At 37.2% G+C, this 16,908-nt stretch overlaps 1 protein-coding gene across 1 annotated transcript in view; it reads right to left on the bottom strand.

Annotated features, from left to right (window-relative positions):
- The window catches only part of NKAIN3 (sodium/potassium transporting ATPase interacting 3), a 390,601-nt gene that overhangs the window by 164,617 nt on the left and 209,076 nt on the right, over window positions 1–16,908 (bottom strand). The gene's annotated exons all lie outside the window — the stretch shown is intronic.

Below are 16,908 nucleotides of genomic sequence, written 5' to 3'. Positions count from 1 at the left end.
TTTATAATGACAGTAGTCACATGGAATTAGGGACTCACTCTACTCCACTGTGACCTTACCTTAACTTTAATTATTATCTTCAGAGACTCCTTTCCATAAGGTCATATTCTGAGTCACTGAGGGTTAGGACTTCAACATATGAGTTTCTGGGGCATGCAATTTAGCCCATAACATTATAGTTGTATTTGCTCATAACATTATAGTTGTTTTTAACTTGTTTAGACATTGTGGCTTGCAATTTTTAATTTATTTATTTGTTCATTATTTTAACTATTATTTATTGAAAGTCTACCATATATCAGACACTCTGACAGACATGAGAAAAAACAAGTAAGGCCCTGCAAGCTGAGGGAGGTCACTGTCTGGCAGGAGACACAGGTGAACAATGAAAGGGCACTCCATTTTGCATCATTCGTCTCAAGTATAAAAAGAATGAGTCATTTTTTTCCCAACATTATTTTAACTGCTCATGATCTGCAGATTTTGGTAGAATCATTCTTTTAACTTACATTTGTACACATTTTCCAAAAGTGCCTGCTACTAAATTCACCTATGACCAAGGAGTCTATTATATGGATTTCTACCATTTGTTATTTGCAGACTGCATTTTCCTGAACTTTGGGTGAAAAAGAGAGCTCATTTATGTAAGTTTTAGGGCCTGGAAAAAATCCATTTACTATGCTCTTGTTTAGCTATGAAAGTGATTTCTGTTAAAGAGCTGTAAGAAAAAAGTTTTAATCCTCCCGAGGAGAGATCCTTCTCTGAAGCAAAGAAATTCTGCTTTTTCCAGAGAATAAAGATCAAGTCAAATAACACATACAGAAGAAACAACAGGTAGAAGATATTTTCATCCAATTCCTGTTATATCACAGTGGGTCTATTGTTCTCTAAACAAATGGAATCAGAGAGCACTTCATGCTCTTTTTAAGTTGCTCTAAAAGACTTAGGAGATAAAGTCCGCCTTTTTCAGGAGAACCAGCATGTATGAATAAATTCACACTCAAAGTGCTAATGGACCAATTTCAGAATGGTGCCTTGAAATTTTTGTTAAGCTCAATGCGTGTACATGAGTATTTGTGTGTGTTTGTGTGCATGTGTGAAACAAAAACTAGTATTCTTTCAGCATAAAAATCATGCTTCCCCTTTCTACCAAATTAAATTCCACAGTGCTCACTATCCTGTACATTCTTGTTCCTCTGCACAGTACAAGATAGGTTAAGATTAGAGCCTGGGTGTAAACAATTCTTTGAGATTTAAGTATTGTTATGAGAAAATATTCTTTGTAAATCCAGATCTCTGGATACATTTAGTCATCAATGGCCTACATGTGAAGAATTCAGATTGGCTGTCTGCAATTAGATGAGTGACAAGCATCATGTGTGCATTTGGGCAGTGTAATCATCTAGTCAAATTGAGCAGACTTGAGCATCTGCAGAGACTGGAGGCAGTATCTAGCATCCATTGCTGATCTGTTTTTTTTTTTTTTTAAAGACAGAGTCTCACTTCGTCACTCGGACTGGAGTTCAGTGGTGTGATCTCGGCTCACTGCAACCTCCACCTCCCAGATTCAAGCAATTCTCCTGCCCCAGTCTCCCAAGTAGCTGGGATTACAGGTATGCGCCACCATGCCCGGCTATTTTTTGTATTTTTAGTAGAGATGGGGTTTCATTCTGTTGGCCAGGCTGGTTTCGAACTCCTGGCCTCAAATGATCCACTTGTCTCGGCCTCCCAAAGTGCTGGGATTACAGGTGTGAGCCACCATGCCTGGCCTACTGCTGACTTTAAAAATCACATCACAGATGAGGGACATTTAATTGGTGAGCCTCAAACTAAAGGTGGAGAATTGAAGACAGTCATTTTTTTTTGGCCAAATCAACACTTTTAAAAATGGTCTTCGAAAGGTTTTGAGGCTTGGTTGGGATCTGGATATTTGGTGGATTTATAAAGATTCACAAATTCAGAGTTAGGGTCATTTCATACATACACACACACATACACGTATTATTTGAAAATGTGATTAATACATAGTAATTTCATCAGAAAACATGACTAGCTGATACGGTTAAAGTATGTTCATATAATATTGATTATCTGGGCCTAAGGACGCTTCAGGTAACTTAGATTAACATGGGGGAAGGTGAATAATATATATTGAACCTAATTTTGAACACTCATAATGAACACTCATACTAGCTGTGTTATCTAATTAAATTTAGAAACTTATAAAACATTATTATTACTAATTCTCTCTTAATTCCATTTTAGAGCTAAAAAAAAGACAAAAGATAAAATGAAGACATCGAGAAGTTAAGTACCTTCTAGCTGAAGGTTCTATAGCCAATAAATTCTGGAGCCGGGATCTAAACTTAAGACTGCTTGATTCTAGGATGGGTCGGTGTCTTTTGCACTACACAGCACTGCTGTAAAATTCCTGTTTACAGTACTTTTCAACCTGGGGCTCATAGGCACCCAAGGGGCTTGTGATGGAATTCAGGGGACCCATGAACACGGTGGGGAAAAAAGTACATTTTTCTCTTCACTAACCACCAACTCAATTTTAGCATTTATTTCAATTATAAATGTTGGCAAAACCTTAGACATATTAGTTCTTGGTTTTGTTTTGTGTTACCTTTGTAAGAGAGGAAAATAATAAGGATAAGGTTTTAGCAGCAGATAAGAAAAAGTCAAAGGGGAACCTCCTTGATGGTAGCAATCCAGGTCAAACATTTTTGAAGCTGCTAAATAAACGGTACTCAGACAGGTCTGAGAATCAGAATCACCTTTAGAGTTGATTAATTATACAAATTCCTGGACCTTGCTCTCTACAGATTTTTGATATGGCTGAGCTTAAGATAAATTGTGGTCACTGGCACCATGGTATACACACACAGGTACACAATAAGTTGTGTGAAGGGGATGGAAAGATCATAGATGCATGGCTGGATGGCTAAATATTGGCATGAACAAGCTAGAATGGGGAAAGGCAATAAAAGAAGCAGCAGGAGCCAAGAGGCAGCTAGTGCTGTGCTCTTCAACTACAACCCCCTCTCAGTATCTCTGCACTCACAGTCCCTGTATTAGGAAGCTACTCCTCATTTCTACCACGTTAGGCACTTCAGTGCTGGAATACAAATTATATGCAGTATCACAGGGCTGTAGACAACTACCAGGAAGTCTGACATTATTTGTAATCCTCTCCCAAATAAATAAGTAAAAAGTGTAGGCGATGGAGAGGAAATAACATGAGGCTAGAAGAAGGGCTGAGCTCAAACAGATCTCCGTTTCTCCTGCTCACCACCCTTACTTTTCCCTTCCCAGCGCTTCACCTCAAGAAACACTTTAATAGATATGTAAGAACAGTATTTTATGTAGATTTGGTGGAGGGGGGTGAGTATAGATTTTCTGGAGAGCAGCTTCAGAACCCAGGACTATTTTGTAAGTACTGTTACAGAGCTCTGCTTTTGCCTGATGACATTTTATCTATTAATAGTGTTTATTAGTGACTGTTGAATGGATTTTTCATGTACTTATACACCACATAGGAAGTGAAAAAGGAATTGTCTCTGACATTTGTCTCATGCTTTATTTGATATTTATTTGATATTTGGAGCCAAACTAGAATCTGAACATGTTAAAAATCAGCTCATTATGAGGCCACTTATTACTAGACAAGCCATCTTACTTACTGTAGAGAAATTAATAGGCTTTATGTACAAAGGCTACTAAAGGTGGCAAACAGAAGGCATAAGAGGTGGTAAGAAGAAGGAACAAAGCTATTGCTAGTACTGCAGCTCACCTGTTCTAGTAGCCACTGGTGCTGTAAGAGAGGCCTTCTATTTTAAAGGGCAGAAAGAGATGTTCAAGCACATCCAATGCGAGTAGGTAGAAAAGAAATGACTGTCAACATTTGCTTATATGGTCAGATGCATTTGGTTAATAAAAAAAGGCATTTTGCTATTGTGACTTAATTAGTGACTTTCCCCCACCTTGGGCTCAAATTAATGTAGAAATATTAAGCTTGATGAAGATTATAGACATTCTGAGTAATGACATTTAGGATGCATATCTTAGATTTTCTTAAAGCTGACACTTCAATGTTGGAGATTAGGTCTTCTTAGACCTCGAGAATCAACTCAGAGGCTTTCATGCCAACTTTACTGGGAGAAATAAGCAGAGCTGCTCAGCCTCGATAGGCCTGCCCACCACAACTACTTCTGCGGGAAGTGGTCCATCCACCCTCCTACCACTACGTCGCCATGTTATTCCCACAGTCACAGATAATGGACCTACTGATAGGTACTGGACTTAAAGAGGGACAACCAGTTCATAAACTGGCCAGTAATCCACATCTTATTAAAAAAGACGAGCTGAACCAATGAGATCTATCCTTTCAGGATTTCAAAACAGGTTTGTAAGTTCTCAGTTGCTGAGAAAGCTGAAGCCAAAAAGTTTTGATTTGGAGAAGGGCTTGGCGTGCCATGTCTATAGTGAGATAAAGGCATGAGGGAGCAGAAACTATAAGTCAAAAATGTCAATTGATAGAGAAAAAAAAAGTGAAATCTCCAAAAAAAAAAAAAAACTGCAATGCTGTGGGGAAGGCAGGGTGGGGATCATTTCTATCGGCTGAGTCCAACTCTTGTTCTTGGACTTTTGGGAGTGCTTTTTAAATTTTCCTTGGTAAATACACCCACTACCTGAAAAACGTTGACTGGGCTTCTTTTCTTATAAGCAAATGTGTCAGGTTAGGTATACTCACTTCTAAATGCCAAAGTTGAAGGTGGCTTAAGACTCCACAGATGAATTGCAGTATTTTGAGTCTCTGAAACTCCAATAGTTGACTCTTTTGACCAACATAAAGGATAATCTCTTATGGCTCAACCTAACACTGTGCCCTATGTGTATCACCTTGAGCATGCACAGAGTAGGAAGCCCTCCATGGGTTTAGTACCCACCTACCTTTTTGTTCCTCATCTTCCACCACTTTTCCTATTGAATCTTTGCACTAAATTATTACACTCACCTGAATGTACCATGCTGTTTTACATCTTCAAAAAAATTGTCTGTGCTGTTCCCCCTTCACTGAAATATTATTCTCAGACTTTTTAACCTATAAATTTCTGTTTCAAGACTTATTCATGTGTCAGCTCATCTGTGAAATGTTCCCGGATTTTATCAGATCCCTTCCTCAATCCACTTTTCCTTGATACCTTGGTCCTCTAACTTTATGTTAGTTTGTATCACACTGAGCTATTATTACTTGTTGAAGGTCATTCTTACCTACAGGGCTATAGGGTCCTTGAGAACAAGGACCACGTTTTATTCTTCTCTCCATTTTTGGCACGAGCAAGCGCTCATTGTGTGTGTGCTTTTAATTGACCCAAGACCACATAGAACATCAGAGAAAGATCTCAAACAACTCAAAAACTCAAAATTGAAAGGCAGTCATCATGCAGCAACATCATATCCATCATGCTCCACCACTGACATGTGGCAAGAAATAAGCCTGGAAATTAAAAACAAATCCCAGTACTTTGAAACTGAAAGCACCAGACACAGCTTATGCCTCCATCCAAATAACTGTTGAACATACTGCTTGAATTATAGCCAAGAAAATGAAGAGTTTGGACTTGGAAATAACAGTCTAATTTCCTTGCAAATGTATACTTTCACTTTCTCTTGTTGAAAGTTTGAGAATAGGTTAAATAAATCTGCTAATTTATACTGTAATCCATTGAAAATATTGGTTTGGGATGGACTCTCTGGTAGAGAAATTCACTTTTTTTAAGTTGATAAGTTAATAATTGGATTTACATTTTAGAAACATACAGACAATAGCTTTAAAAGGGGGAGTTACAGGAAGGGAGATCTGTTCAGGAACTGTTCCAAACTTAAATTAAGGCAATGGCTGTCTAGATGCAGAAAGGAAGACAGGGAGAGATATTTAGGAGTATTCACAGTGAAGCCATCAGAGTTTCATTTACACGGGTATGGTTGAGGATAAGAGGTCTCAGACTATTGTAATTTTTATATCAGTATCCCTGGTCATGAATTTAACTAAAGAGGTAGTGAAACCTGGAACTATGTGAGGTGATAAATACGTTAATCAAATTGATTGTGATAATTATCTCACAATGCATACATATCAAAACATCAGGTTGTACACCTTGAATACATACAATTTTTGTCAATTGTACCTCAGTAAAGCCAAGAAAGACAGAACAATCAGCACAGAAATGAAAACAAACAAAAAGTATATTCAACAATGTTTACTTCTGGCCCCTTTGGTAAGGTAGTGCTGTTAATTTTTCTGGTAACTGTTATGAACATGGATAATAGGTTTTTCACAGAGAAGTTTTCAATCATTATATGAGTGAAAGTCAAAACACCTTAAAATGAACTAATTCTCACATGGGAGGAATAGAAATTTACAGTGTTGGAAACACTTCAACCTAACTGGTATCAATCAGGATATATGTGGAATTTGTTGTAATGGAACTAGTATAAGTAATTTATGGCTTGGTATACACATTGAAGAATGTTTTCAGTTTTGAGGATCAAAGTCAAACAAATTCAACAATATTTAATAATATTGAGGATTATGATTCTCACACCAGCCTGAGTCATTTATTTGGAGCTTTGAAAAACCCACATAATAACAAAATATTCTAAACCTGTTGGTTAAATTTTAACTGGTTCTCAATTCAGTACCAAGTGATTTGCAAAAATACTCACATAGTTTGCACTGGACTGAAAATGGGGTGTTGTCATTGGCTCTTTTTTCCCTTTTTCTTCCACTTCCCCATGTCAAGTCATACACTAAGAGCTGTTCATTTTACGTTCTCATTGGTTCATTTTATGTTCTCCACTGTCATGTGGAAGATTGCCAAAACCGCCTTGGTACTTTGCAGCTCTTCCTCTAATGAGGTGGAAATGATATCCTCATCCTTTGAATCTAGGTTGCCTTTGTGACTTACTTTGACCAGTGGGATGCAGCAGAAGTAAGATTTGAGAAGTTTCAAGACTTGAACTCAGAGGCCTTGAAACTTCTGCTAATATACTCTTAGTCATGAGACTGCCATGGGAAAAGACCTATTTAGTCCTCACAATAACACAATTACTTAGGAGGTAGCTACTACCGTTATCCCCAGTTTAGAGGTGAGGGACCTGGAACACGGAGAAGCTGAGCAACATGGCTGAGGCTACAGCGCTGGTTATCGGCTGAGATAGGATTTAAACCTAAGCATATTTAAACCTACCACTCACCTAGGCAGAGACAAATGCTCTGCTGACCAGGGCTAAGTCGAATCTCCTTGCTATCTGTGATGGGAGGATTATGCACCCATCACTGTGGGTAGCACTTTTCAGAGTTGTAATTTCTTGTCCCAAAGCATGTCTTTCTCAATAGCTTTTAAGTGCAGTGAGGGCAAGATCACATCTGTCTTGTTTTCTGTAAATCCCCGGTGTCTGGAAACGTACTAGACATACAGCAGATATTTAAGAGAGAATAATTATTTTCCTTTTAGAATTCCTGCTGTACACACAGATAGACAGACAAACAGACAGACAGACACACACACACGGAGACAGTGAGCCTATTTGCTCACTGCCTATTGGTGTTCATCATCACACCAAGACAGCAAGAAAAACACATGGTGTATTGATGTGCAGTTTTGAGAAATTCTCATAACTTTTTAAAATAAGAGGATGACAGTATGTATTAACTAAGTTTTTCTCTTTGCCCTGGTTATACAAGAAGTTTATAATTAAGTATCATGGCTAATTATTGGAGATTTGTGGGGGCAGCAGGTTTTGTTCTTTTTCTCTACCTTTCTCTTATTTTTGACTGTTTTCTTTGTTTTATTAATAACTATTTTTGGTCTTTTCAATTTTTGTGCTTTTATTATTAGCTGCCTAAATCTTTTGGAGAGTAAACAGAATATGAAAATATCTGTAAACCATAAGCGATGTGTTTTTAATATTTGTTTACTTGACACACACAGCATATAAAATTGGAAATGAACTTTTTTTTTTTTTAGGACCAGATGGATTCACAGCTGAATTCTACCAGAGCTACAAGGAGGAGCTGGTACCATTCCTTCTGAAACTATTCCAATCAATAGAAAAAGAGGGAATCCTCCCTAACTCATTTTATGAGGCCAACATCATCCTGATACCAAAGCCTGGCAGAGACACAACAAAAAAAGAGAATTTTAGACCATTATCCCTGATGAACATCGATGCAAAAATCCTCAATAAAATACTGGCAAACCGGATTCAGCAGCACATCAAAAAGCTTATTCACCATGATCAAGTGGGCTTCATCCCTGGGATGCAAGGCTGGTTCAACATTCGCAAATCAATAAATGTAATCCAGGATACAAACAGAACCAAAGTCATGAACCACATGATTATCTCAACAGATGCAGAAAAGGCTTTTGACAAAATTCAACAGCCCTTCATGCTAAAAACGCTCAATAAATTCGATATTGATGGAACGTACCTCAAAATAATACGAGCTATTTATGACAAACCCACAGCTAATATCATCCTGAATGGGCAAAAACTGGAAAAATTCCCTTTGAAAACTGGCACAAGACAGGGATGCCCTCTCTCACCACTCCTATTCAACACAGTGTTGGAAGTTCTGGCTAGGGCAATCAGGCAAGAGAAAGAAATAAACGGTATTCAGTTAGGAAAAGAAGAAGTCAAATTGTCCCTGTTTGCAGATGACATGATTGTATATTTAGAAAACCCCATCGTCTCAGCCCAAAATCTCCTTAAGCTGATAAGCAACTTCAGCAAAGTCTCAGGATACTAAATTAATGTGCAAAAATCACAAGCATTCTTATACACCAGTAACAGACAAGCAGAGAGCCAAATCAGGAATGAACTTCCATTCACAATTGCTTCAAAGAGAATAAAATACCTAGGAATCCAACTTACAAGGGATGTCAAGGACCTCTTCAAGGAGAACTACAAACCACTGCTCAGTGAAATCAAAGAGGACACAAACAAATGGAAGAATATACCATGCTCATGGATAGGAAGAATCAATATTGTGAAAATGGCCATACTGCTCAAGGTTATTTATAGATTCAATGCCATCCCCATCAAGCTACCAATGACTTTCTTCACAGAATCAGAAAAAACGGCTTTAAAGTTTATATGGAACCAAAAAAGAGCCCGCATTGCCAAGACAATCCTAAGTCAAAAGGACAAAGCTGGAGGCGTCACGCTACCTGACTTCAAACTATACTACAAGACTACAGTAACCAAAACAGCATGGTACTGTTACCACAACAGAGATATAGACCAATGGAACAGAACAGAGTCCTCAGAAATAATACCACACATCTACAGCCATCTGATCTTTGACAAACCTGACAAAAACAAGAAATGGGGAAATGATTCCCTATTTAATAAATGGTGCTGGGAAAATTGGCTAGCCATAAGTAGAAAGCTGAAACTGGATCCTTTCCTTACTCCTTATATGAAAATTAATTCAAGATGGATTCGAGACTTAAATGTTAGACCTAATACCATAAAAACCCTAGAAGAAAATCTAGGTAGTACCATTCAGGATATAGGCATGGGCAAGGACTTCATGTCTAAAACACCAAAAGCAACGGCAGCAAAAGCCAAAATTGACAAATGGGATCTCATTAAACTAAAGAGCTTCTGCACAGCAAAAGAATCTGCCATCAGAGTGAACAGGCAACCTACAGAATGGGAGAAAATTTTTGCAATCTACTCATCAGACAAAGGGCTAATATCCAGAATCTACAAAGAACTCAAACAAATATACAAGAAAAAAACAAACAACCCCATCAAAAAGTGGGGAAAGGATATGAACAGACATTTCTCAAAAGAAGACATTCATAGAGCCAACAGACACATGAAAAAATGCTCATCATCACTGGCCATCAGAGAAATGCAAATCAAAACCACAATGAGATACCATCTCACACCAGTTAGAACGGCAATCATTCAAAAGTCAGGAAACAACAGGTGCTGGAGAGGATGTGGAGAAATAGGAACACTTTTACACTGTTGGTGGGATTGTAAACTAGTTCAACCATTATGGAAAACAGTATGGCGATTCCTCAAGGATCTAGAACTAGATGTACCATATGACCCAGCCATCCCACTACTGGGTATATACCCAAAGGATTATAAATTATTCTACTACAAAGACACATGCACACGTATGTTTATTTCAGCACTATTCACAATAGCAAAGACCTGGAATCAACCCAAATGTCCATCTGTGACAGACTGGATTAAGAAAATGTGGCACATATACACCGTGGAATACTATCCAGCCATCAAAAAGGATGAGTTTGCGTCCTTTGTAGGGACATGGATGCAGCTGGAAACCATCATTCTTAGCAAACTATCACAAGAAGAGAAAACCAAACACCGCATGTTCTCACTCGTAGGTGGGAACTGAACAATGAGATCACTTGGACTCGGGAAGGGGAACATCACACACTGGGGCATATCATGGGGAGGGGGGAGGGGCGAGAGATTGCATGGGGAGTTATGCATGATATAAATGATGAATTGATGGGTGCTGACGAGTTGATGGGTGCAGCACACCAACATGGCACAAATATACATATGTAACAAACCTGCACGTTATGCACATGTACCCTAGAACTTAAAGTATAATTAAAAAAAAATTGGAAATGAAATACATTTATTGCTTGAGGAATACCGTGCCTTTCAAGGAGAGAATCAGTTATTTCCCTCAAGCCACAATGAAGGATTAACATTATGTAATGTACACAGATACAGAATCATCTCACGAAAAGTATTTTCTTTTTCTGTTTTTCTCCTACTGTTCTTCCATTTGTTGTTCTCATAATGGATTGATCCCTGTTACCAACCATTGAAAGTTAAATCTGCCAATCTCTGGGTTTCCCATTGTCCTGCCTCAGGTTCAGGGTAGATAGCAGCTGTGGGTTTGATAGCTCACCTACTGAAACATATGCTTACAATTGTCCTCCAGAAACAAGCGCTGCCAATTGCATTCAAACTGTTCACATGCGCCAAGTGCAGCCCAGACTCTAACATATTAAGAAGTAACCAAATCATCAGGGTTTCGTACTTTACTGACACCATGCATGTTACAGACCTTTCTCAAAGGGCAAAAGCTTATGTTGCTTTTTTTAGTTTAGCAATAAATATTTATGGGATTACTAGCCCATTGTAAATAGGATAACCAAATGCATTCTAATGCAAAACTGCTGGCTGCTTATTTAGCTGTTTGACAGAATACAATTACAAGATCAATTTTCTTTCTTGTGCCCTTCTGTTACTGTTCCCTGGATCACCCATGATGGACCCTCTGTAGGTGTTTTTAAAACTGTGCTAGGTAATTCAACGTGAATCCTTTTATGTGAGCAGATGAGAAGTGAAGCAGAATTTGGCCACTCTGCAAAGCAGGTGGCAATCCCTTAGGAGTACAGGAGTGGGGCAGAGTTTAACGGGAAAGTACTGATCATCCTCAAGCTGTCTCTCCCTGCAATATATAAAAATAAAAGACACTTAATAAAATTATTACCCCAGATGGGATAAAAACAATTCAGTACTATACTGTTAAATGTGTCATTTAGTCATTTACTTGCTCCACAAATATTCGTTTATAATAGGAAGGTTTAATTATGATTCCACATGTCTAGTGTAAGTACCTCTGCAAGACTACTTGTTATGGGAGTATCATCTATCTCCGTTTTTTATACGTACATTTGTAGTGACTAAAACTCCTTTGCTGAAGTTGGGAGCACTTGAATTGAGCACGTTTTTCTTTTTGTTGCAGTGGGAGGGGGCGTGGAGGTGGTAGTATGGAAGTAGGGGTGGGAGAACCAGCTTGCCTGAAAGCATGATTTGCTCTCTGCCACTTATTCCAGTACTGGCCTCATGGGGAACACCTGGCTGTCTAGTTGTGAGGGTGCTCCGTTTGAGAGGCAGGGATTTGAAAGACGCTTTAGTTGCCTATGTAAAGCCATGCTCTTCAATTGGATTTATGAGGAATAAGGCTCATATTCTGATTTCCATTTGTCCATTTCCTGTATCATTTTCCAGCTTAATTTTAAACTGAAAAAGAAAATAGAGGAGTGATGTATTGTCTCTTAACAACCCTCTAAAAAGATGACAATATGTCTATTCATTGCAGTATTATTTTTAACATAAAAAAGCAGAGAAAGATTGTATTTCTGGATGTTAGCTAATCTTGCATTCCTGGAATGAATTCCCCTTGATCATGGTATATAAAACTTTTTAAAGCCAGTTTTATTAAGATATAATTCACATAGCATACAATTCACCCATTTAAAGTGCACAATTCAGTGATTTTTAGTATATCCACAGAGCTGTGCAACTATCACCACAATCTAATTTTAGAACATTCACATAATTGCAAAAAGAAACCCAATGCCCATTAACAGTCACTCTCCATCTCTCCTCCTCCCCACCACTCCCACCCTGGTATAAGTGACCACTGATCTACTTTCTGTTTCCATAGATTTGCCTGTTATAGCACTTTATTTAAATGGTATCATATACTATGTGGTCTTCTGTGAATGGTTTCTTTAACTTATAATGTTTTTGAGGGTTGTCTACATTGTAGTGTATACTAGTGATTCATTTATTTTTATTGCTGAATAATATTTCATTGTATGAAAGTTAATGATTTGGACATTATGGTTTGGCTATTATAAGTAAAGTTGTTGTGAACATTTGTGTACAAATTTTTGTGCGGATTTATGTCTTCATTTTTCTTGGGTATATACTTAGAAGGGAAATTGTTGGTTTACATGGAAGCTCTATATTTAATTTGTTGAGAAACTGTTAGACTGTTTTCCAAAGCAGCTGCATCAACTTACATTTTGAACCAGCAGTGGATGAGGGTTTTAATTTCTCTACATCTTCACCCACATTTGTAACTGTCTGTCTTTTTAAATCATAGCCGAATCAGTAGTTGCGAAGTGACTATTTCACCGTAGTTTTCATTTGAAAATAAAACTTTTCATATGTTGCTAGATTTTGGATTGTCAATGTCTGAAAAAAGATTCATATACCTATGTTTTTTATTTTTGTGATGTCTTTTTGTGGTCTTGGTGTCTAAGTAATACCAGCCCAACAGAAGCTGGGAAGTGCTCCTTCATGCTCTATTTTCTGAAAGAATTTGTGAAGAATTGGTATAAAATATTTGATAGAATTCACCAGTGAAGCTATCAGGGCTTAGGATATTTTTGTTGTTGTTGCTGGGTGATTTTTAGTTACTAATTTATTTATTTTCTCTTTTTCAGTACATTCAGAATTTATACTTCTGCTTGAGTCAGTTTTAGTAATTTGTCCATTTTTTGGTAGTTTGTCTAAATTACTGGCACACAGTTGCTCATAGCATTAGCTTATAATCTTTTAAAAATTTTTTTTTTTTTTTTTGAGACGGAGTCTCGCTCTGTCGCCCAGGCTGGAGTGCAGTGGCCGGATCTCAGCTCACTGCAAGCTCCGCCTCCCGGGTTTACGCCATTCTCTCGCCTCAGCTTAAAATTTCTGTATGGTCAATAATTATGTCCCTTCTTTCATTTTTGATTTTCATGATTTATGCCTTCTTTGGTTTTTATCTTGGTAAGTCTAGCTAAAGCCTTATCAGTTGTGTTGGTCTTTTGAAAGTAGCAACCTTTGGTCGTACTGATTTCTTCCTGTTGTTTTTCTATTTTTATTTTATTAATTTTTGCTTTACTCTTTATTATTTCTTTACTTCTGCTTGCTTTAGGGGTAGTCTGCACTTCTTCTAGTTACTTGAAGTGAACATTTAGACAAATTGTTTGAAAACATTTTTCATTTCTGATGTGTCCATTTATAACTATCAATTTACCTTTCATAACTGTGTTAACGGTGTCTTGTACATATTTGATACGTTATATTTTAGTTTCCATTCTATTCAATGTTCTTATGGTCAGAGAACACACTTAAATAATTTTAATCCTTTAAAATTTATTGAGATTTGTTTTACAGCCTATCATTTGGTCTGTCCTGGAAAATGTTGCATGTGCTCTTTAAAAAATGTGTATTCTGGGCCAGATGCGGTGGCACATGCCTGCAATTCCAGCACTTTGGGAGGCTGAGGAATGGGATCACTTGAGCTCAGGAGTTTGAGAACAGCCTGGGCAACATGGCAAAACAAACAAACACACAAAATACAAAATACAGGTCTCTACAAAAAAATTAAAAAATTAGCTGCATGTGGTTGCACATGGCTGGAACCTCCCTTGTAGTCTCAGCTACTACGGAGGCTGAGGCTTGAGCCTCAAGAGGCTTGCTTGAGCTGGGGAGGTTGAGGCTGCAGTGAGCAGAGATCATGCCATTGCATTCCAGTAGCCTGGGCACCAGAACAAGACCCTGTCTTGGGGAAAAAAAAAAAAAAAGGAAAAAGTATATTCTGCTGTTTCTGCTGTTAAGTGGAATGTTTTACAAAGTATCAGTAAGGTCAGGTTGGTTGCTAGTGTTGTGGAGGTCTTTTATATCCTTGCTAATTCTCTGTGTCTCATTCTGTTCCACCTGCTATAACCAAATACCATAGACTGGGTGACTTATAGGCAACAGAGATTTATTTCTCACAGTTCTGGAGTCTGGGAAGTCTAAAATCAGAGTGACAGCATGGTTGAATTCTGCTGAGGGTCTTCTTCCAGGCTGCTGATTTCTTGCAGTGACTTCACATGACGGAAGGGGCTATCTGGCTTCTGGGGGCTATTTTATAAGGGCATTAATTCCATTCAAAGACCTCATGACTTAATCACTTACTAAAAACCCCATTTATGCTATCATCTTTGGGATTAGGATGTTAATGTATGAATTTTGGGGGGACAAAAACTTTCAGTCCTTAGCACTCTGTTTATCAATTATTTTTGTGCATGTCTATAAATTTAAAACGTTTAATTTTTTATTAATACATAATATTTTTGTAGGGTACAAAAATACACATTTTATGACATGCATAGAATGTTTACTGATCCAGTCAGAGTATTTGGGGTATCTATCACCTTGAGTATTTATCATTTCTATTTTTTGATATCATTTCAAGTTCTCTTTTCTAATTATTTTGAAATACACACAATATTGTTACTATGTACAGTGACCTTAGTCTGCTAACAAACATTAGAACGTGTTTCTTCTGTCTAACTGCAGTTTGTACCCATTAACCAACTTCTCTTCATTTTTTCCTTCTTTGATTCACCCACTCTATCCATTGTCTGGTATGTATCATTCTATTCTCTGTGTCCATGTGACCAAGTTATTTATTTACATATTTTTAGCTCCCACATATGAGTAAGAACATGAGTATTTGTCTCTCTGTGCCTTGCTTATTTCACTTAAACTAATGACCTCCAATTCCATCCATGTTGTAGTGAATGGCATGATTTTATTCTTTTTTATGACCAAATAGTATTCCCATTATGTATATATGCCACCTTTTCTTTATCCATTCATCCATTGGTGAACACCTAGGTTGATTTCAAATCTTTGCTATCTGAATAGCGCTGAGAAACATGTGAGTGCAGGTGTCCCTTTGATGTACTGATTTCTTTTCCTTTGGATAAATACCCAGTAGTGAGATTGCTGGACTGTATGGTAGACAAATTTTTAGTTTTTTGAGAAATCTACATACTGCTTTCCATAGTCTTTTACTTATTTACATTCCCTCCAACAGCATATAAGCATTCCCTTTTTTCAGCATGCTTGCCAGCCCTGATATTTTTGTCTTTTTGGTAATTTCCATTTTAAATGGAGTGAGATGATATATCATTTTTTTTTTTTTGCATTTCTCTGATGATTAGTAATGTTGAGCATCTTTTCATACAACTGTTGGCCATTTGTACGTCTTCTTTTAAGAAATGTCTATTCATGTCCTTTTCCCATTTTTTAATGAGATATGTTTTCCTGTTAGTTCCTTGTATATACTGAATATTAGCTCCCTGTTGAATAGGTAGTTTGCAAGCATTTTCTCCATTCAAGAGGTTGCCTCTTCACTCAATTAATTGCTTATTTTGCTGTGCAGATTTTTAGTTAAATATCCCATTTGTTTATTTTGGATTTTGTTGCCTGTGCTTCTGAAGTCATAGCCATAAAATCTTTGCCTAGAGCAATGTTTCAAAGAGTTTCTTCTGTGTTCTTCTAACAGTTTTATAGTTTTGGGTCTTACCTTAAAATCTTTAATCCATCTTACCTTAAAATCTTTAATCCATCTTACCTTAAAATCTTTAATCCATCTTGAGTTGACTTTTGTATATGGTGAGAAATAGGGATACAGTTACATTCTTCTGCATATCACTATCTAGTTTTCCCAGCAGAATTTTTTGAAAAGCATTTATTTTACCCAGTGTATGTTCTTGGAGGCTTTATGAAATATCAGTTGAGTTGGCTGCAAATACTTGGATTTATTTCTGGGTTCTCTATTCTGTTCCATTGGTCCATGCATCTATTTTTATTCCAATACTATGCTGCTTTGGTTAGTATAGCTTCATAACATGTTCTGAAGTCAGATAATGTGATGCCACCAGCTTTGTTCTTTTAGTATAGGATTGCTTTGATTATTCTGGCCCATTTTTTATTCCATACACATTTTAAGATGTTTTTTCTATTTCTGTGAAAATGAAATTGTCAATTTGATAAAGACTGCTTGAATCTGTAGAGTACTTTGGGTGGTATGATTAATGATATAAATTCTTCTAACCCACAGGCATAAAATGTCCTTCCATTTTTTTATGTCCTCCTCATTTCTCTCATCAGTGTTTTATAAATTTTTCTTGTAGATATGTTTCACCTCCTTGATTAAATTTATTCATATGTATTTTATTTACTTTTTGCAGCTATTTTAAATGAAATTGCCTTCTTGATTTT

Source organism: Trachypithecus francoisi, unplaced genomic scaffold, assembly GCF_009764315.1.
Source record: "Trachypithecus francoisi isolate TF-2019V2 unplaced genomic scaffold, Tfra_2.0 Lachesis_group7, whole genome shotgun sequence".
Classification (NCBI taxonomy): Eukaryota; Metazoa; Chordata; class Mammalia; order Primates; family Cercopithecidae; genus Trachypithecus; species Trachypithecus francoisi.
The sequence above is the reverse complement of the archived record's forward strand: the minus strand, read 5'-3'. Positions and strand labels throughout refer to the sequence as shown.